Source organism: Leptosomus discolor, chromosome 3 (assembly GCF_034619465.1).
Source record: "Leptosomus discolor isolate bLepDis1 chromosome 3, bLepDis1.hap2, whole genome shotgun sequence".
NCBI lineage: Eukaryota > Metazoa > Chordata > Aves > Leptosomiformes > Leptosomidae > Leptosomus > Leptosomus discolor.
In genome coordinates this window covers 69,834,223-69,843,163 of record NC_141393.1, presented here as the reverse complement: position 1 = coordinate 69,843,163, position 8,941 = coordinate 69,834,223, and positions in this window count along the sequence as shown.

The following is an 8,941-nucleotide window of genomic DNA, read 5'->3' as shown; positions in this document are numbered from 1 at the left end:
CATTTTGGCATTTCTACTCTTTAGTTTTCTGTCATAAAAATAGCATTCACAAAACTCAACCCAAATTCAAAAATAACATTAGTCCCTCTGAAACGTTTCCTTCTCTTCTCTCCTCTTTTCTCTTCTTTTTCCTCCTCTCTATTCTCATGTCCGTCTCACAGACTAAAGATTCACTGAAAAATGTCTCTGCTCTAATTTTGAGTCCTATTTTCTCTGACTTTCCACCCTCTTCTCCCACACCTCTCCAGGCCCTCGCTGCACGTCCCTGTTCCTAGCATGAATTACTGTTCTCATTGCTCCAAGCACATTAAAAGTGAAGCTAATTAAGCAGCAGAACAATTTGCCTAACGACGTGGTAGATTCTCCATCACTTGCAGCCTTCAAGTCAAGCCTGAACATCTCTGACAGAGCTTTAGCAGGGTGGGGAAATTTGGGGGCGAGGATCTCAGACCCACATGGGGCTGCAGGACACACGTGGTCACGTTAGAGACTCTGGGACCCTAAAACAGGCAGAGGCAGTCCCACCTACCCATGGGGAGGGGGGCATCCATCAGCTCCAACTTGCTCATCTGCAGCCTCACACCTCTCTCCTCGCCGGGGATGGGGCTGCCAAGGGTGGTGACAGTGGTCTTCGCCAAGCTGAGGAGGCATGGTGGAAGGGACCCTGAGATGATCAACCCAGGGAGATGGTGACAAACCAGCAAGAGGCCACCAGAAGCACTGAGGCTGCCATGGAAATCACAAGAGTTAATGAGCATTTTAGGAAAGAAATCCCTCTATAAGATCTTGCTGACAAGCGCTATTAAATATTCATTCTATAGACTGCGGAGACATCATTAGACACATACGTTCAGGCTCTCTATACTCCCAGCTCTGGCATTTGTTTTACGCTGTGCTGATGAGCTGAAGGGACCTCTGGGTGGCTGGTGCCAGCCCTTTTAGGAGAGCCAGGCTCTTAAGGGGCAAGTATGGATTGCAAGGGAAAACCCGTCCTGGAAGCCTCAGTGCTGCCCATGGGAGGGAGGCAGGAGTAGGAGGGAGATGCTGATGTTTAAGGGACGTTATCTTCCCTGTGGAAGAGCGGCAGCAGAGGTTGGAGGGACAGCCATGCCCCTGGAAGTCACGCTGACCCCCAGGAGCCATGGTCCCACTGCTGACATCCCCCAGACATCCCACATGGATGTGAGGGTCCAGGAAGGAGGACAGCCTTGCCTTCACACCCTGCCCTGCATGCACACCCCTGCCCAGGAGGAAGTCCCTACCCTACAAACCCCAAGCAAGCCCTCCCCAGCCGATCACCCCCACCAGGGACTGAGCAGAGGTCCTACGGGCACCCTGGGAGTTGCCACAGCCCTGGCATTAGCCACCTCAGCCACCTCACAAGACCAATGCTGCCTGCCGCAGATCTCCTTCCCAGCTCAGAGCTGCCTCTCCTGCACCACAGGAAAACCCATGCGCTCGCCCTGGCCAAAGCTGGCTGTGCCCACGGGGGATGTGACTTGCACACATGCATATAAATATATATATATATGTGTATGTATTTTTGCATACATTTGTGGTGATGGTACCATTTATTTTTTTTCAAACAATCCGTCCATAAATGTCACCGAAAATCCTGGTCTCCTTTTATTAAAACTGAAAAATGCGTATAAATGTAAATAACAAATGACTGATACAGGGAGAGGAACCAGAGCGTCTGCTGGCGTCACCCTCCCTCCCTTTCTCCCTCCCTCACGCTCTTTCCTCCTCGTGTAATTTGCATTAATAAAGAGGCTGTTCCTTGTCGGAATGTGTTTCATCCGGTTTAAAATCCCAGGGCGATCCACCAGGAACAGCTCTGGGAGAATCCGACTGTCAGAGCCGACAAGACAAATGAATCCCGGTGTCAGGAGCGTGTGGTTCAACGATGACAGATTGAGAAGAACTGTCCCCCTCTCGACAGGCGGGCTTCATTTTCAAATTAATAAATCTGAATAAAATATTTTCCCTTTCATTACGAGCCGAGCCTGGATGACAGTTCCCGTGACAGGAGGGAGTCGCAGTGTTGATGAGGAGACTTTGCATGAATTCCACCTGGGCTTCTTCAGCTTTATTTTTACCTGCAATTTCATCCCTGTTTACTTCTCTCCCCTTCCCTCCTCCCCTTGCCCTCTCTCTCTCATGCTCCCCCTCCCTCGGTCCTTCCTCCTTTTCCTTCACCTGCTCTCAGCCTCTCTCCCATTCCTCCTCCGCTCCTCCCTTCCCCACCGTCCCCCGGTGATTTGGAAAGCGAGCCCTGGACGTCACTCCTGCAACACACGCACTGGCTGTCTCGCACCTCAAACGTGTACATGTATGAGATGCACCAGGGTCTCGCGTTCTTGCTGTGTGCACACTGTTTTATTTCCACACGTGCACAGGTGCCTCAACCTCGCTCAAAACCCACAGCCAACACACCTAAAGAGAACCCCCCCTCCCCCCAGAGGCTTTGATTCTCTTTATGCAGAGGTGGGGCTCGGCTTGGGGCCCAGCCACTGATTGCTGCTCCCAAGGGGGCTGGAGACACAACCACGCCACAGCCCAGTCCCAGGACACAGGCAGCTGGGTCACCAAGGGCTGTGCTGTCTGGCAGCGTGGTCAGCCCCAACCCTTTTGTGCTGACAGTCCCACCATGCTGCTCCCAAGGTGGAAGACATTTGCAGATGTGGGTTAATTATAACCTTTTCCTGGCCTGATGCCTCAGGTATGTTTCTAAGTCTTCCATGCTTCTGTCTTTGAGACAGCAGCACGCCAACTGCAGTTGCATACTGCGTTTGCACAACAGCACGACCCAAATCAGTATTGAGCTTTGCCTCGGTGCCGGAGTACATTTCCCCTCCAACGCCAGCAGCCATCCCCAGGGACATGCAGTCTGCAGCAGCACTGCAAGGTCCCTCTGATCTGCTCCTCGATAGCAGGCCCCTCCATTTTCTGTGATTGCCACAATACCCAAACCAGTCCTTGCTCCAGAATGTGCCTTTGGACTCTAAGGGCAGGCAAACAGCAAAGAGACATGCTGCAGCTGAGTGCTCGTGACACTCAAGTCTCCATTCTGCCTCCAGATCCCACTGTGACCCATAAACATGGCTGGAGAGCCCATAAACATCTTTACTGCCGTGTAGCCTCAGAGGCAGTGATGTGCCCCTCTTCCCAAGGATGCTGCAGAGATTAGTCAATGATGATGCTCCCCATGCAACTTCAGCACAGCAAGTGCTAGCCTAGGATGAGGGCTGGAGAGCCTGTTTCCATCCATGAAGGATGTCCTGGTTTAGGTAAACCTCCCAGAACTCCCGCACAAGAGTTGGTCTTTAGTTTGGTCAGTCATGTGGATCACCCCAACCGTCATGTGGCATCCATGGAAGATCATACAAACCCAACCCAAAATTTGGGAGAGAGCAGAAATAGGAGACACCATGGTGGGAAATGGAGCATCTGAGCTGACTTGGGAATTGCAGCAACTCCAGGGAGCATTATGGAGAAAGACAGCAGAAATGGAGGTGCCAGCTGATTCTTTGCGAGCTCAATATCCCCCTCCAAAGAAATTAGAAACATACCAACAGCTATAGCTGTGCCTGACAGTAAATTTGATTAACTTGCCCATGGAGTTAATGATATAGAGGGCCGTGTGGATTTTGTTGTAAAGAACACAGAAAAGACAGATGAGAAAATGAGAAAACAAGAAAGTAAATTTAAGCAGCTGGAAGCTTTAACAACTGGCATGATAAATCCAATAAAGAACTGCTCGATAAAACTCAACCACTGGAAAACCAAACATGGCTTGGGGAGGGAGTGGATGTGCTTCGGATTCACAACCAAAGTGGGAGCATGATTCACACATGGTGGGAAAATGCTCCCAGGTCCCTGGCCAGGCTGCTGGGATCTGAGCAGGCTGCAGCCCTCCTCAGCTGCTTGTGCCCAGAGCACATGGCAGTGATGCTCCTGCTATGGCCATCCTGCACCAGCAAGGTGAAGCCAGGGACCTGCTGCCCAGGCTTGCTCCCCATCCCTTTTCCACTCTTGTTCCAGTTTCCTTTGCAGTTCTCTCAGGACCAGGATGAATCTGTGGAGGCTGAAGACAGCCTGGAGGGATTCACACCTACCAAGCCAAACCACACTAACTCTGGAAGGCAGCACAGCATCACTGCCAAAGAAATGCAGACCAGGTATTGCCAAGAAGCCTGAAGTAAAACCCAACATTTGGACATCCATATTCTTAAATTCTATCTTATTTAAAATGTAATTCTTCTGAACCCTGCTGGAAGTCATAGCCAAGAGGAAAACCTCTAAGAAAATGACTGATGAGGACACATGTCTGCTTATCCCAGTAGCAAGAGCCGTGGAGCAGCATCCGATAGCACCCTGTTATCCAATACAGAGGAAGACTTGGAGCATCACCCTACGGGATCCTTGCCGTCTGCACACGGAAGCAATTTTGGCATCCCCACACCAAACTCATTGGTGCTCCACATCCAGTTGACTGTGCCACCTAATTCCAGAGGTGAGCCACCACTGCCAGCCTGGTCCAACCACGCCACATGCAGGAGGAAGTGAGTGATGCCCTCCACGTGAATCCAAGAATCCAGAGTACAGCAAAACAGGGACCAGGGCCACCCATGTAGTACCAGATGCAGCTGGCAACAGTCCAGCCACTGTGTTAGCTCTGGCACAGCTTCCCCAGGGCTCTGCAATGTGGGAGGGAGTGTTAGCTGGGCACAGTCTGACTGCACAGAGCTGGCCTTTGAGCCCAAACAACCAGCCCTGCTGGGACCAGCCCAGCAGCATTTTGGCTGGGTCCATGCAGGACCACCCAAGTATCTTGGCCTGGCACTTCCCACCATCCATATCCTCTGCACCTTCATTTTTCCAGCCCTCTGTGGCCCTGGGCAGCAGAGAACTTCTCTGTTCCCAACCAGGACATTCAAGCTGGCCTGTTGACCCAGATCTGAATTTGGTACTTTGACTTTGCAGACCAATACCTATGTTGCTGCACCACCTATAACCAACTTTGATAGGTCATGGTCAATCAGAAGAGATTTGCCTCGAGCACCAATGGAGAACAACAGGTCCAGATGTTCTCCATGCATTCCCTCATGGGGCAAAGATACAGGTGGAACCCAGATCCCCAGAGTCTTAGTTTGCTTCCATAACCCTAATTCCTAAGAATACCTCCCACCTCTTACTTCAAATTTGGAATTGGACTCACAATGGGGGAAAGGCATCATCATGAACTGGAGACCTGCTGTAGCCACAGGCTTTCAGCGGTCTCTCAAGCACCCTTTGGTGACCAAGGAAAGCAAAGCGGCCCTTCGGAGCCATCTCGCCCATTCTCCTGCCACTTTCCTGTAGCTCAGCCGCCTGCAAGACCAAGTGGCTGGAAATGTGCAGTGCTCTGAATTGAGCTGTAAAGAATGAAGGTGAAGTTTTAAGCCGCTAGATTCATGGCTGGGATTTTTATACACACATAAAATATGAATCTCAGTTGTATACAAAGCTGAGCCCATCGTGCCAAAAGGATCCCAGTCAAGCAGGCCTGTAAAATGAAATCCTCTCGGACTAATTTAAGGAGACCTGAGCAATATAAATTCTGGCCTGCTCAAATGCAGGAAATAAAAAAAAAATCTGACTTGAATACAGGCTTCTCTCTCAATGCGCTTGGCAGCCCTAGCATGTGAACAATGGGAACAAAAAAAAAAAAGCAGAGCAAGAAATTAGCTCTGGAGTTGGGAAAAATACTGTTCCAGCTCCCCGTTTATACCAGTCTTGTGGGCCTAATGAAACCCTCTTCAGCAAAAATCTAACACAGAGATAAGCTTTCCAATAAACAAGGGGCATGCGTATTTGCTGACTCCCGATGACTTTCCTGACCTGCACGGTCACTTCCATTGAGCTGTTATGCACAGAGAAAATGCTCATAAAGATGCTTCTTATAAAAGAAAATATTGACTTGTCTGCCAGCTATCGAATCTTGACTTGCACACCTTTATCTCCTCAGAGCTCCTCTGGTTTTAGTGGACTAAGAGTCTCCTTCAACAAGCCACCTCCCTGGAGGCTGAAGAAGTACTTGCTTGCCCTGCTGCTGCTGAGTGCAGCTGGAAGAAGGTCACAGGGCTGGAGGAGCTTGCCCTGAGCCATGGCCAGCACAGTTGAGGTGTATCAGACAGTTTATGGCCAGCCCTGGGGAGCCCATGAGGTGGCCAGACAGGATGAGGCATGGGTGAAATAAAGTATCCACATCCTCTTTTCTTTTCTCAGGCAGGGCACTGGGGTGAGAGGAGCTGAAGTGACCTTGCTCAAGGTCAGAGAGAAGGCCAAGGCCTGGGAAATGCACTCAGATATCCCTGCAAGGGTCCGAGATACCATCATCCTTCCCAGCAAAATAAGGAGCCAGATAAAACCATCTAATTACAGGGTTAGAAACCCCTTAGCTGAAAATACCATCTCTTTTCTATAGAATGTGCGTGGCTGTTTTTTGGAGGGTGGGGAGGAGGAACGTCACTCAGTCACTGCCTTGAATTATCTGCCAGCTCGCTGGGACCAGAGCACCGTTGTTTGGGCATGTGCCGCCAGCCTTGTGGCACAATGCATGGCAGCTCCCTCCCAAGCAAAATAGCCTGGGGACAGCTTGAGCGAGGTGGGTATGGCTGTGCTGCCACTCTGGAGTTTACATGTCCCATGGTTTCCTCGCCCCACTACAGTCACCACCTCTCCTGCTACAGGAGCCCTTAGTTCCAGGGTCCTCCTCTCAGTGCCAACCCCAGCCTTCCCATGCCATAGAGGCCTGAAGTGACTGGGAACATGGGGGAGCCTTTCTGCATCTGATCAAAGCCATGAGATTTCCAGCAAAGCTATACAATTATGCAGAGGACATCCTCTGGTGGCAGGATGATATGGTACCAACTTTTCTGGGACTATTTTTCCAAGCTTTCTCCATTAAAAAAAACAAAAAAACAAAACAAAAAAAAACAAACCCACAAACAAAAAAAAACCCACCACAAAACAAAGCAAAAAAGCCAAACCCAAGCTAGCCAGGAAAAACCTCCCTAATGAACGCATCAGCTTCAGCTCCAAAGCTGAAGGCGACTTCCAGCCCAGCCCGTCTTTGCTCCTCGGGGCCTTGGAGAAAGATCTCCTCTTGGGCAGCCAAGTAGCAATTGGGTCACAGTGCAGGATTATCTGCTAGTAACAAGCTGCAAATGTGCTCTGGGACCAGTGATTCATTAATGCACTTCATGGTGACATATGAACCAGAACCCGAGGGAGCCTTTATTTCTGCCCTCTCTATCCATTCAGTTGAAAGACAGGGAAAAAGGTTCCAGCACCACACTGATTTCTAACACTGATCAAATTAGCGCTACCCTACAACCAAGGCAACTAATCAAGGACATCGGGGAGAAGGTGTGGTTTGAAGTGCAGCTAAACCCCGGGTCTCTGAGTAATGTTGCAAGACAAATCCTCGCTGTTAATAGCAACTAGGAGGAGAGAGGGCGGAAGAGGCAGGGAGGGAGGCTTTGCAAGGAGACAGTGCTGCAGGGAACCTGTTGTGGACCTTCACGGCCATGGCGACAGGGTGCCAACACCTCCCTCCATCCTTGCGCAGGTCTCCTCCGTCCTCCCCCAAAACCCTCCAACACGGGCCCCAAGGTTGCCAGCGGTCCTTGGGAACTAAGAGCACGGATACTTTTCTGGAGAACTGCAGTCCCTCCAGAGTTACATTGCCCACCCTCACCATGTACCACAACCCTGCTGAATTACTGTAAAAAAATGAGATTAAGAAGTAAATACTATCCTGATAGCAGGAGAACTAATACCCACTGCCCGCCTTCGGCTGCACAGGTTGAGTGTATTGGAGGCACGCTGACCATGCTAAAACGTTTCTCTTTTAATGGCAGCTGCCAAAATATTTCCATGGTGGCACAGGTGTGCCCTTTCAGACCAAACCTCGGGGGATTTTCAGGGAAAGACTCTTCCCTGAATCCAGGACCTCTTTGAAATGCATCAGGAATGAGCATCCAAGGCTTGGCAAGTAACCCAAAAGCCACTGTCTCCACAGCAAGGCTAGACGGCAGCCCCAGCTCCCAGCTTTGCAGAAAATACCCAGAGCTATTCCAGCCTTACGCCAGTGTGGGAAGCAGCAACATTTACCCCAGGCACTGCCCAGCACACAGATGAAAGGAGCAACTTCAACATCCAGGGAAAACAGGGCTGATGCTATGTAAGTACAATCTTCACCGATTTAACATTCCTGTAGGAGCTTTAAATGCTTTATTTCCTGGCTTTTATACAATTCAATTCTTAACCATAATGCTTCATTGACTTTTTAATCTTTTTTTTTTTTTCCCTCTCTACACTACCTCTATCTCCAGGTTATTAGAGCACTGCACCAGGGTGGATTCACAGCTGGGGAGACCCAGCACCACCTCACCAAAATCCACAGGGGCTACTAATCTGAATGGTGGTTCAGAGCTATCCCAGAGGTTTTGGCAGCAGCAGGGCTCTCCCTGTCCCACCCTTGTGCCTGGGTTGCATGCATATTGGACTGCTCTTCTCAACGTGGGACCTGCAGGAATGAAAGAAGCAGCCAGAATCTTTCCATCCCCTCCTGGTACGGCAGACGCTGCTCTCCCATTATATGGTGTCACCCCGAGTTAGGCTGCAGTGGGAGATGGGGCAGCCACCCCATGGACATGATCCTGAGCCCTGGCTAAGCCTCGTTGGTGACCACAAGCCTGAGGAGGAGGATGGCAACAGGTCCTCAGGGCTGAACCACGCTACTCTTCCACCCTGACTGACCAAGACGGGACGCATGCCCTATCAATACAGTGAAAAGGTTAATGGGATCACCTCCTTCCAACTCTATCACAGTAAATGTGGGATTTATAGCGACGCTAAAATACTGACCTCTATCTGTTTTATGCTGATCATT